The sequence below is a fragment of the Henckelia pumila genome, chromosome 4 (genome assembly GCF_033568475.1).
Source record: "Henckelia pumila isolate YLH828 chromosome 4, ASM3356847v2, whole genome shotgun sequence".
Taxonomy (NCBI): domain Eukaryota; kingdom Viridiplantae; phylum Streptophyta; class Magnoliopsida; order Lamiales; family Gesneriaceae; genus Henckelia; species Henckelia pumila.
The window spans coordinates 214,817,558-214,830,679 of NC_133123.1; positions in this window are offsets into that span (position 1 = coordinate 214,817,558).

Sequence of the window (13,122 nt, forward strand, 5' to 3'; positions counted from 1 at the left end):
GTCTAGGCATTTTGCAGAGCGATTGTCCCTAGTTAGTCAGCTGGACTATGTTAGTGCCAGCGATGGAGTGGACTCAATACTAGAGGCTGTTAGCGATATTGTTCGGTTTAGTACTATTTGGGCTTTTGTCTCTTAGGTTGTTTTCTTAGAATACAGTAGGTTAGTCTGACCTTTGGTAGGTTGAGGATTGTGATGATGGCGTTTTTCTTCAAGGTTATCAGGTTCAGTATATGACCGAGGAGATTGTGGACTATGACCATGACCTAGACGTGTTGGGGCGTGACCCCTATGCCAGTGTTACTCATGGGAGTCCTTATACGATTCAGAGGTTATCTGGGAGCACTTCGTGCTTAAGGTAATTTGGCGGTGGGAAGGCTGTTCAGTCTAGGGATTATGGCTGACAGTCACGACAGGGTATGACCTTGGATTAAAGATATCAGGTTTGATATCGATGGTTACGTTATCGTCTGGCACTGGCCTGGGAGATATAGTTTGAGTATTCTACTGTAGGAACCTGTCGTGAGGAATTTCCTTGGATAATGTTGTGTACCCTCTGAGCAAGATAGGTTTTAACCTTTGGGTTACTGCTAGACGTTTGTGGATCTAGTAGGACTATGACGGTATTTCTACCACAGCAGAATTGACTAGGGGTTGTCTATCAAGAGTTGTGGTATAGAAAGTTCCTAGAGATGATGAAAATCAGTATAAGAAAACTAGGGTGTTGATAATGTTTTAAGACCTTCTCAAACTCAAAATACGAAGGACATTCTCGCTTGATGATTGGATTACTTTCCAGAAGCTATTGGATTATATCAGACAAAAGATTTTTTTTGGGAGGATTGTAACATGGACTATCTTAAGATGTGAGGGAAGCGTGGGCCTGATGACCGTGAAACCTTGGTGGCTGTCCAGGTGGGTTAACATGGTTAAGCTACCTTAGTCTTTCTGTAAGTGGTTGACAAGCTTAGCGGAGGATAGTAATCAAGGTTAGAGTGGTTCAAAGATTGTAAGATTCTTGGAGATTCCGTTAAGTTATGATTTCTGAATTTCGACGAATCTGTGAATATTCATCCTGAATACTGAACGAGGCATGGATAGTGAGTCCCAGTGTTTTTGCGCTATGTACTGTTTGCTACCTGATATTTTCAGAAATTGAGTCGTCTGGATTTTCCATGTGAATGGAAATGGGCTTAGTTGATTCTTGATGTTTGCCTTGGGTGTAATTGGACAACGATTAGTACGTGATAAGGTGGCAAAAGTGGATATGTGCTAGTGACTACTAGTGGTTATTGGCTAACTCTGTCAGAGTTAGGATGATTAAGTTCAGAATACGAAGCAATAGCGGTTAGTAGTGTTGATAAAGCGTTGCAGAGGAATTGTGCCAAGTAAACTACTTATGTACTGTGATCTGACACCGTTTGCAAATGGTTCTTTGTTGGCAGCTGAGTCATGGTTATTGACCGAGCCATGTCAGGTTGGATGATCAGTGGAGTGGTCTGATCTGATAAGTGCAGAGCTTCTTAAGTAGATAGACGCGATTTGAGTGGTTGAGCCAATCAGGGTTTGATCAGGAATTGTAGCAATTAAGGGAAATACTGGGATAGTATTTTGTCGAGTAACTGCTTATGGGATGTGTACTGAATACAATCTCAAGAGAATCGGTAGATTTGAGGTTTATTTAGTCTACAATGATCGCCTTAGATGAATCTTCTGGGATTTATTTAAGCGGGAACGATTGCAAGTGGACTTGTATGAAATCTAGTTTGGTGCTAACTTGAGGGGGGCAGTGGTGACAAGCAAGGGAGTTGATAGATTCAAGTATAGGTGCATTCTCTGTTAAGAATTGGAAGCTGTTTATTGATCCTAATCCAATGGCTCTTAGTGATAGCAATAGTGTCAGGAAAGGATCATGTTGTTGTTTCATGTGGGAATTGTCCATTAAAAAAACAATAGTGAAGAGTGTCAACCGGGAACATTTCGATGAAGTGTTCCTGCGAGGACTATTACTGGTATACCGTTGGGTTTGGATCCGACGAGTAGTTGGAAAATGCTAATGGACAATTAGCAAGGAAAATTCAGGTTGTCTGTTACTATGTGGAACATTACTGCTGGGATCTAATTATAGAGATCCAGCAGGTTGTGTCACTTAATCTTACAGCGAGGTTGGATGTGCGATTGTGACTTGAGAAAGTTAAAGGATTCGAACTTAGTAGCCAACGAGGTTTGCCTTTGGGGTCTGATGTATTTCGCACGATCGTGACGGAATCGAGTTTGTTCTTTCAAGTCAGTGAGTCACATCTTTGCAGACTGTTTGTCAAAGATATTGGCGTTTTGTAGCAATAAACGGACCAATTAGAGACGCATTGTGTGAACAAGTTACTTCGAGCACATGTTGTTTTCCAGTCATTGATTAGGGAATCTACGAATTAGATCGTTCAGTGCTGAGGACTGATGCGTTCGGCAAGGGAGCGATTTGATATTGAGTGAATCCGTTGGGATTTAGTTCCAGGATCAGTATTGTTACAACCTTGCGGTGGTTGGTTATGTGCTGTTGGTATTATCAGAGCAACTCCGAGTTGAGGTTTATACCAGGTGCAATGGCTGTCGAGTTTCGTGACGGAATAGGAAGCGTTTCCATATGTCTGTGCACTGTGGAATCGTCCCAGTCGAAGTTATTTGGTGGGGAGATTGGCCTACGTCTTGATGATGCGTACTGTGATTGAGATTATGATATAAACTCTTCGGAGGATGTCCAACGATTGAGATTCATGGAAGTGAATAACCTTTGTTTGAGATGATGCAGATCATCAGAGGTGTAATAACTTCTATTGCAATGTATGCGTGATTTCGCTGGTCAATGGCTCGGAGATGACGTAGTGGTCATGAATTGCAAGTGATGATAGTTATCTTCAGGTACACAGTGTTGAGGGTATACTTATGGTACGTGGACAGCAGAATGTTCGAGGAACATTGATGATTTAAGTTCCCAGTATTATATTTGGGAACACGTGTGTGCTTCAGGGAAGAGTGGGGAGAGTAAAAAACGTCTAGGGAACATTGTAAAAAAGTTACGTTGATGTTTATACTTGATGTACACTGGATTATCTTAACAGCGAGATTAATGTTTAGAATGTGTCAGCGCAATGTTGGGATTAGTGTTTTCCTGACTATAGGTGTTGATGCAGCGATGAACTTTTGGAACCATTAGTGATGGTTATTTTTGATTTGTGATTCGACGTTTGTCTTAAAGCTAGTCAAGTTATGACTTGGTCTTCGTTAGCTTAAGAGTTTAACTTAGAGATGATGATCTTGATAATATGGGTGTTTGCATCCTTCTGTGATCAGTGAAGATCGTGGTTACGTCTAGAAGGGACGTATCAGATGCTGTGATACGTTTGTGTCAAGGATATATTGGTTTTGTTTGTTCATCAAGGTACGCAGTGTTTTTAGCTTGGTGAATGATAACTTTGGTTTAACATTTATGTAGATGGCAGATAAATCAACAAGAGTCTGAGTGTGTAGGAGCGAATATTTCGACCAAGACACTCGATCAAGAGGGTGTTCTTGCTACGTTTTCTCTAGGGTTTTACCCTAGATTTCGAGGTACGAAATATTTTAAGGGGGGGGCGGAGAATGTAGTGACCCGTATCCAGATTTTGCGATTAATGAGTAATTTATCAGGTAATTCATGTTTAGATGATAGTTAAAACATGATTAAGGAAATTACAAAAGGGTTAACGGAGTCCAGAATATGGATTCAAAACACTCGAAAATGTGTGGGCGGTAAGGTTCGAGGGGTTCGGACGCTCAGAACTTGGGTTCGGAGGATCGGAACATGGGCGGAGCCAGGCTTCGGAGGCTCTGAACTGGCTTCGGACGATACGAAGTGGTTTTCGGACGATCCGAACCATGATCCAGCCAACTGTCTATATATATTTATGTCATCGGTGACATCATTCAGCGGTAAGTTAGGACGACACGATGTGTATGGCTTCGGACCATCGAAATAGTGTATCGGACAGGTGCATGGTTGCATTGCAAATTGGATTGACCCGTGAGCAGAGATCGGGGACGATCCGATGAGACGATTCGGACGGCCTGAAGCAGTGTCGGCCGCTCCGGTGGCTAGGTTTGGGACGATCCAAAACGTGTTCTATAAAATATGAGGTACCGAGCTCCTAATTTGCGTGAAAATTCCAGAAATCCTCTCCTTCGCCCACGTGGATCTATTTTAGGGCTTTGGGTTAATCTTATTTTAGAGTTGGAGTAAGGAAATAAGTTCTAAGCATAGTCAGACAGTGTATGGACATAGTAGCGGGAGCACTATGCTCGTTGTAGTGGAGCAAGTGCTTCGAGGGCTGTGGAGCTGCCAGTAGGGGTGTGCCCTAGTGGCGGGATAGTCATCATCAGTGGGCTGACGTCGGACGTAGGTATAGCTATGGTCTCATTAAATTATTATAGGAGTATGCAATAGATTAGTTAATGGCTTCTTAGGAGCTTAAATAATGATGCATGAATATTTGCATTGTAGAGTTGATGATAGGCTGGGAACCTAGAGTGGGACTGCTAGGACTGCCTGTAGTAAGGTACGTAAGTACTGACTGAAATAACCGGCATGATATATTTGCATGAATATGTGCTATATGATTTATCATGTTTTAGCATGTTTTACCGTCTTAGCACATACATGATTTTACGTGTGACTGCATCCGGAGAAATGTGAGTCATTGCAGTCTCCATAGGTATATCTATGATCTCATTTTGGACTCGAGTAAGGTAATGACAGTTTCCATATGGGGCTTGTAACCTTTTTTGGATTACGGGTAAGGATGGGGTTCGGCTCAGCACTGAGTTTGGAGTATGACGTGTTACCCCGCGGAGTCGCTCTCTAGCCGATAATTGTATATTCTCGGCGCCATGAGCTACGTTGTTTTAAACCTGGAGTTTTTTTAATCTTCTGTTTTGTGCGCATATTTGTTTTTATTATCATTGCTTTCGTATTGAGCTTTAGAGCTACACTCCAGTATTTTCTGTGTATTTGGACACCCCATTCGACGGAGGCAGGTGTAGGTGCTAGGAATTTTAAGCACCAGGATCTTGTAGTAGTCAGTGTCTAGTGGAAGACAGAGAAGGCTTTGCTGCTAGGTTTTTGCCTTTAGGCAATTTATTCGATTTGGTTGTATAATCGGAATTGGTTTAACTGGTTGTATATTCTTCCGGTCTATTTTTATTTAAGTCTTCCGCAGCGATTTATTTAATGCATGTTTAATTATGCTCTTAACTCTGATTAGGTAGCGGATCCGGGTAGGGTCGCTACAGTGGGGGGTCATTGACTGCTTCCATAGGGAGCATGTATCTCCTTTTGGACACGAGTGGGTATTGACAGTTTTCATATGGGACTTGTATCCTATTTTGGATTCGGGTCAGGATTGGGGAGGCTCAACCCTTGGTTTTTCTATCACTAGGAGCGACCACGACGGTGGAGTAGATGCTATAGTTGATGGGTGAATATACGAGTACCCCCGTGGACTAGCTATCTTGCATGGTGCTGTATATTTTATATATCATTGCTTCCGTACTGTGTAGTCGCTCACGTTCAGTGTTTTCTATATGTCTGGACACCCCATTCGACGGGGCAGGTGCAAGTGCAGGTAGTGCGCCCAGTAGCTTGGAGAGGCCAGTGACCAGTGAAGACAACAGTTTTAGCTGTAGGTTTTATTTGCCATTAGGATTAATTATTCGATTGGGCTGTATAATTGAATTTGATTTACCGGTTGTATTCTGCCGGAAAGCGTTTATTTCAATTTTCCGCGGTGTATTTTGATTAGTGTTAATTACATGCTTAATTAAGTGTTAATCTCTTATTAGTAGTGGATCCGGGTTGGGTCGCTACAGGATCGTCTGATCCCTACCTTCGGATGGTCTGATCAATAGCCACTTGTCCAAACAATCACATGCATCCGACCACCTGTCCTCGCTTGGGTTCCGATTGTCCGATCTCTCAGATCGGATCATCCGATCTCACCAAGCTTCCAAACTCAATTTAGCTTCCGAACTCTCAGTAGTTCGGATCGTCTAAACTCGGCCCTTTTGAACTTTATCGCTACCTCCAAACTTCCCAAGTTCAGATCCTCCAATCCACCCAAACACTAAAAACCCTTCAGGCCATTTCGGAGTCCTAAATCCAATTTTCAACTTCTTAATCCCAATAGAAGAGTCCTTAATAATATTATGACATTCTAAATATGATTATTCAACAAATAAATAATTTAATTATAAATTTTGGATTCGGGTTACTACACTTGAACCCCAAGGAAATCATAAGTTTGGAAAGGAAATCAATCATGATTAAGTAGACACGTTATATCCATTATTTAGGATTGTGAAGACCAAAATTAAGGGCCAAAATCCTCGTATAAGGGAAAAGAATCGAGGCTAATACCTGCACATTATCTTCTGCATTATTAGACGTAATGAAGTCTAATTTAGTCTTGATATATAGGCTGTTAATCCGCCTGCCCCATCAGCTTTTATTCACATTCAAATTCGGCAAAACAAACACACCAAAATCCACATGCCAAAACTTCTTTTTGTCACTTTTTGTGGAAATATTCGATCTCCACCGTTCATAATGTACAAAAATATGTTAAGAACATAGTTTAAAAAATTCATCCAAATCCAACGGTTAAATTTTGATAAAAAAACCTTCACAATCAGACTGTACAGATTCCATGCGAGAAACAAGCAGCTTCTGTTTGACATTGTGCAAGCAGCTTCTGTTCGTCATTGTTTTTCTGCATAAATGACATAAAACACGATCTTCACCATTCACAATAGAGTTCACTTTTTTTTAATGTTCTAACAAAATTTCATATCGATCCAACGGTTCAAACGGTCTCTCATGCTTCGGCAATGTAACTGATTTTTGGTCCTATGCAAATACGAGAATTCCTTCCACTCTCCTTCTTATTGTATTATTTCTTTTTGTGACCTGGGTCAAATCTGTTAGAACCTAATGGGGGGATTTAGGTTCTATTAGCAACTTTAGCAATTTAAAGAGATTATACAAATACGCAAACGGAAGACTTAAAGCAATCAAAAATAAATGCGGTAAATAAATGCGTAAAATAAATAAATGCGTAAAGTAAATAAAGCGATAAATGAGATAGGATATGTTTATGGAATTTCGATGCTAAATCGTCTACTTCTCCCCTTCTTGGTTAATATCGATTAACCAATGATCCACTAGCACTTCTAAAGCTTCGAACAATAACACGATCACCGCGTCTCTTGGCCTTGATGGCTCCAAGGATAGCCGTACAACTCAACACGATCACCGCGCCGATACAACTCGAACACTTGGACTTAAGGGCTCCAAGGATAGCCTCAACAATCACACAACACACTTGGATTCACACTCATGTGTTTACAACAATAGCACAACCAACTTCACAAACTATTTTTACAAACAACTCTTGATTTTTTAATGTATCACACAAACACTTTGATAGAGAGAAGATTGCTTGCAAAGCAGAGAAGAAATGAGTTGGGATATCTTGGGATGTCTTCAAATAACCTTGGAAAGCCTCTATTTATAGTTGGAAAGGATTTGAATTTGATTTGAGTGCATGGAGCGCGTGTTGGGAAGACAAGGAGTAGACAAAAAGTGTTCGGTGCCGCTGTCCCCTTCCAAAACAGCACTGTGCGGATTGTGTGGAAAAATCATATATCTCAATATAACCGTCGGATTGAGCTCAAATTTTGACAGACGCTTTCACACATCCTAATATTTATTCTGAATGGTGAAGATGGGATTTAGAGGAATCCAACATGCCCAGTAAATTCCGGAAGTCGCTTTATCATATTTTTGCTTCTTATTCTGTGCAACATTTTTGAAAAATTCGTATCTCACAATCCACTGTTGGAAAACTGGCGAGTTCCCAGACCAATTACGATTGATACCCGGTGCAGCGGAAGTTTAAAAATTTTTCATGGAACGTTTCCATGGTATGAGTATCAACCGTTCATCGATTGAATTACGTGTGTGTAAAATTTTAAATAACAATCAAATAAATTTTTCCTCAAATCTCTCGCACCGAGATTTAAAAGGACACCAACAGAACAATTCTGCTCATTGTTTGTCTCTCCCTGGAACCGATGAACGCCTTCAATCAGGTCCACGAGACAGGAGGTTATTCATCCCTCTGACAGATTGCACTAGAAAATCTATCAGAAGTTATCTGCTAAGAGAATACACGAATTTGATTACGTTAATCCTTACTGCGATTCAAAATCACAGACCTGGAAATTTTTCTCGGGCCAGAGGTAATGGACAGGGGTCGGCCGATTGCATTTGCGAGAGAGGAGGGTTCGAAATTTATCCTGTCTCAAAAATGACCTGTTGTGGTTGTAATTTCCTGTACTGAAATTACTTATATAAAATGCAGGCCACTAAACACCTTAGGGCCCATTAGTCATAAGCTGGGGACCCGACAAGCAAGTCCCACTCCGTTCAGAAATTAATATAAAATTCATCTTGACCTCCGATTGATGAAACGATTTCACCAATGATGCACCGAAACCATTTTCTGCACGTTTTAAAGTCAAAATAAATTTTCCTGAATCCGAATTCAGTGGTTTCCAAAAATGTCCATCCCTATGTCCCATTTTAGGAAATCCCCTTAAACAACTTCCCCCCCCCTATTACTCCATATTTAAGAAGTTCCAACTCCTTAGTTCATTAAATTTAACTCTTTAAATTTAACTATCTCAACGGGGATTAAAACTCCATTACACTGTGTGACCCTCAAAGGTTCAGGGATACAGCTAGCCGTGGGCTCACAACTCCTTGTGACTCCGGTACAACACTTTTCGACTTGCCCAACGAATCATGGTAAAGCGCCTAGCAACATCGCCCCATGATTCCCTAGGTATCACTGATAGTGCCTACAAGAACCAGTAGAATATTTTTGGTTCACGTACAGAACGGTCCGCATCCATAATATCACGATCGAAACAACAACCATTGGTATATCGAAGAGTCGCTCAAGATTCGATAACTATGCAGATACATCTTGAAGATCCATTTAGTGACATCGCATGTGCTACTAAGAAACCATTCCTTAAATCACATCAATTACTCTGGCCATAGATTTGTCACACTAATATCTCCTCAGGATCCGCATAGGAAATCCACACTCGCAAGTATGTGGTGAATCCTTGACAACAATAGCATTGACTCCTATATGTGTCGTAACTGTACCGCAAACTCGACACCTGATGACCCCCTCAGAGTCGGTAAACGAGTAAAGGCACAGTACGTAGCATATAGAGTCGCCATGATGTTTCAAGTCGTAAGGACTAATGGATGGTACAACCAAAACCGCGAACCTTTATCCCCTCGATAAGTGATAACCACTTGGAAAGTCCCCGATATGGTAGTTCGACTATTACATCCTATGAACTATCCATTTGCATGCTACGACCATCTCCATGTTCCCTACCAATGAAACGTGGTCCTCCGCATCGCAAATGCATAGTCTCAAACTCGAGCGATCCTTATCCTTATTAACGGAACGGCTCCATCGACTAGGAACGGTTTTAGAATAATACAGTGACTATAAGATGTATTTCATGATAGACATCTCCATGTTACTACCACATCTTACATACAACATAGTATATACAAGGTCCCCCCCCCCCACCCCCCCCCCCCCTCTATCAAAACAACAATAGTATTTCACAATAATACACTAATGAAATAATATAAAGTCATTGCCATAAAAGTGTAAATAATATATAAACAAAAGATTGTTTAATACACAGAGTCAACAAAAGCCCATAGCCACACAGATGGCTCACTGGGCACCCACTCTTACAATCTCCCACTTGCCCTATAGCCAACTAGTCATACTACGTAGAACCCATTGCTTCGCGATGTTTGATCAAACAATGGTCCTGGCAAAGGCTAATTAAGAGGATCAGCGATATTGTCTGCAGAGGCCACTCGTGTCGACACTGATGTCCTCCTCTTTTTCCACAATCTCCCGGATTAGGTGGTATTTCCAACAGTACGTGTTTGGATCTTTGGATGAGACCTTGGTACCTTTGCTTGAGCAACGGCACCCGTGTTGTCGCAGTATCACCGGGACTGGACCAACAAAATATAGGAATGAACGCCCAAACTCTTGGACAAATATCTCATCCAAACGGCCTCTTTAAAGCAGCAGCTGATGCTGCAATGTATTCAAGTTTCTTCTCAGTGGTGGAATCCCCTGTGGTGTCCTGCTTAGGAAACACTTCCAAGAGACCAGCACCGCCATTGAGCAAGACCACCCAATCCAGAGGTTGACTTCGGAGTCATCCACATCACTTTGGAAGCTAGAGTCGGTATAGCCTTCAGGTTTGAGTTCCTCGTCCTCCATAAACCATGACCATACTCTGAGTCCTTCGCAAGATACTTAAGAATGTCCTTCACGGCTTACCCAATGCATCTGAACAGGATTAAGACTGAATATCTGCTCGTGACACTCAGAGCAAATGCTACATCCGGTCTGGTAGATACTCATCCCATACCATGATACTACCAATAGCTGACGCATATGGTACATGTGTCAAGATTCTCTATCTCTGAATCAGTTCCTTGGGACACATAGACTTGCTAGAGAAACTCCCATGACACATGGGTAGAAGTCCTCTCTTGGACCCATCCATTGAAAACCGTTTCAATATGGTATCGATTGTAGGTTGATTGAGTGAGTCCTATTCATTCTCTTAGAATCTATCCCTATAGATCTGTATCCCAAGAATGTAGGATGCCTCACCCAAAAACTTCATCGAAAATCTACCTGATAACCATATCTTTGTTGACTGCAACATCCCCTACATCATTCCCAATGAGTAGGATGTCATCAACATAAAAGTACTAAGAATGTCTCCGCATCCTTAACTTCATTTCTTGTACACGCAAGGATTCCTCCGGGTTCTCTGATGAAACCAAAATCTTTTTATTGTTTCATCAAATATTCTGGTTCCAACTTCTTGATGCTTGTTTTTAGACCATAAATTGATTCTCCTGAAGCTTGCGTACCTTCTGCTCGCTTCCCATCGGATGTGAACCCCTCAGGCTGCTTCATATAGATTGTCCTCCTTAATGGTCCTCCATTAAGAAAAGCAGTTCTTCCACATCCATTTTGCCATAATCTCATAGTCAGACCTTGCAGCTATGGCAATTAGGATTCATTATGGACATGAACATTGCAACTGGTGAAAAGGTCTCGTCATAGCCAACACCTTGCCTTAGAGTATAACCCTTTAGCCGCCAAACGCGCCATGTAGGTCAATACCTTACCATCAGGCACCAAGCTTTACTTTGTAGATCCATTTACACCCTATTTGAACAATTCCATCGGGAGGATCCACTAAAGACCAGACTTGGTTAGTATGCATCGAATCCAATTCAGACTGCATAGCTTCAAGCCAATAATTCGAATTCCGCATCAGAAATAGCTACCTTGAAGCTTCTTGGATCAACATCCAATGTCGGGTTCAACTTGACCACTCTTCAAGAAGAAGCCCATATCGAACTGGAGGTCTAGAAGTCCTCTCGATTCTTCTAGGTGCAGGCGTGTCCAGCAATGGTTCCTGAGAGATGTGGGAGCGATATTTTGCATTTCGGGTTCTTCGCGAACTTCTTCGAGTTCCATCATCTCGCCTTTCTTATCCAATAAGAACTCGTTCTCCAAGAAGGTAGCAATTCCGTGAAACAAACACCGTATGTTTCAGCAGGATAATAGAAATAATATCCGATTGAATGTCTTCGGATACCCCACAAAATAACACAAAGCTGGATCGACTATCCAACTATATCTCCCACTGTGTCCGCTTCAGGTAAGCAGGACATCCCCAAATCCTCCAGTATGAATACATAGGAGCCTTTGGCATTCCATAACTCGTATGTGGTTTTGTCCACAGCTTTAGTGTGGACGTTATTCAACAACAAACCCGCGTTTCAAGCGCATAGCCCCAAAACGAGAAGGAGTGGAAGCTCAGTGAAGCTCATCATGGATCAGAACCATGTCCAACAAAGTTCGATTACGACGCGCCGATACACAATTAAGCTGTGGTGTCAGAGGAGGAGTATCCACTGAGAGAGTAATCCCATTCTCTATTTAGATAGTCCAAAAACTCGGTACTCAAGTATTCACCACCTCGTATCCGATCGAAGTGCTTTAATACTTTTACATCGCTTGTTTTCTACTTCAGCCTTGGAATACTTTGAACTTTTCAAATGCTTCAGACATATATTCCATTAAATATAACTACCCATATCCAAGAATAATCATCAGTAAAGGTAATGAAGTAGGTGTGGCCAAGTTGAGTCCCTACTCTAAATGTGAACCACAAACATCAGTATGGATCCAAATCCAACAGATTTTGACTACGTTCAGGCTTCCCCTTAAAAGGAGATTTAGTCATTTTCCCTTTTAGGCAGGATTCACAAGTAGATAAGAGAGTTAATATCAGACATAATCAAACAAGCCCTCTCCCACTAGCTTGTTCATCCTCCTTAGAGGAAATATGACCTAGTCTAGCGTGCCAAAGGTTTGCCGGGTTTTGACTATCGATATTCCTTATTGATTTTGATGGTTATCGCCGTTTTTGTCAATACAAATGACTGGAACGTCTTTTAAGTTTATCACTATCAAGCATAGAAATAAAAATAATGTATGGTTTAATTAAATCTAGGCACAAATAAAACAATCTCTCAACAATAATTTAAAACCATTCTGCAAAATCAAACAAACATCTCCAATGGCCGTAGCTATCAACTCTGGAACCATACCCGAGCCACGACTGGGGTCTCACCCATTCTAAGCCTAGCGACTTCTTGTCATCATACTGCAAATCATTGCAAATGTGAGATCCTCCATCCGGTATCCAAGTACCCAAGAAGTTGTATTAAGTGACATGTTTATTTCGAAATAGAACATACCCTTTGCAGTTCCCAACTGCTCAAGATACTCCTTGCAGTTGCGCTTCCAATGACCCGGCTTCTTGCAGTTAATGGCTAACATCCTTGGATTTTCCATCGATAGAAGCTTTGTGTCTTTTGCTTTTCTT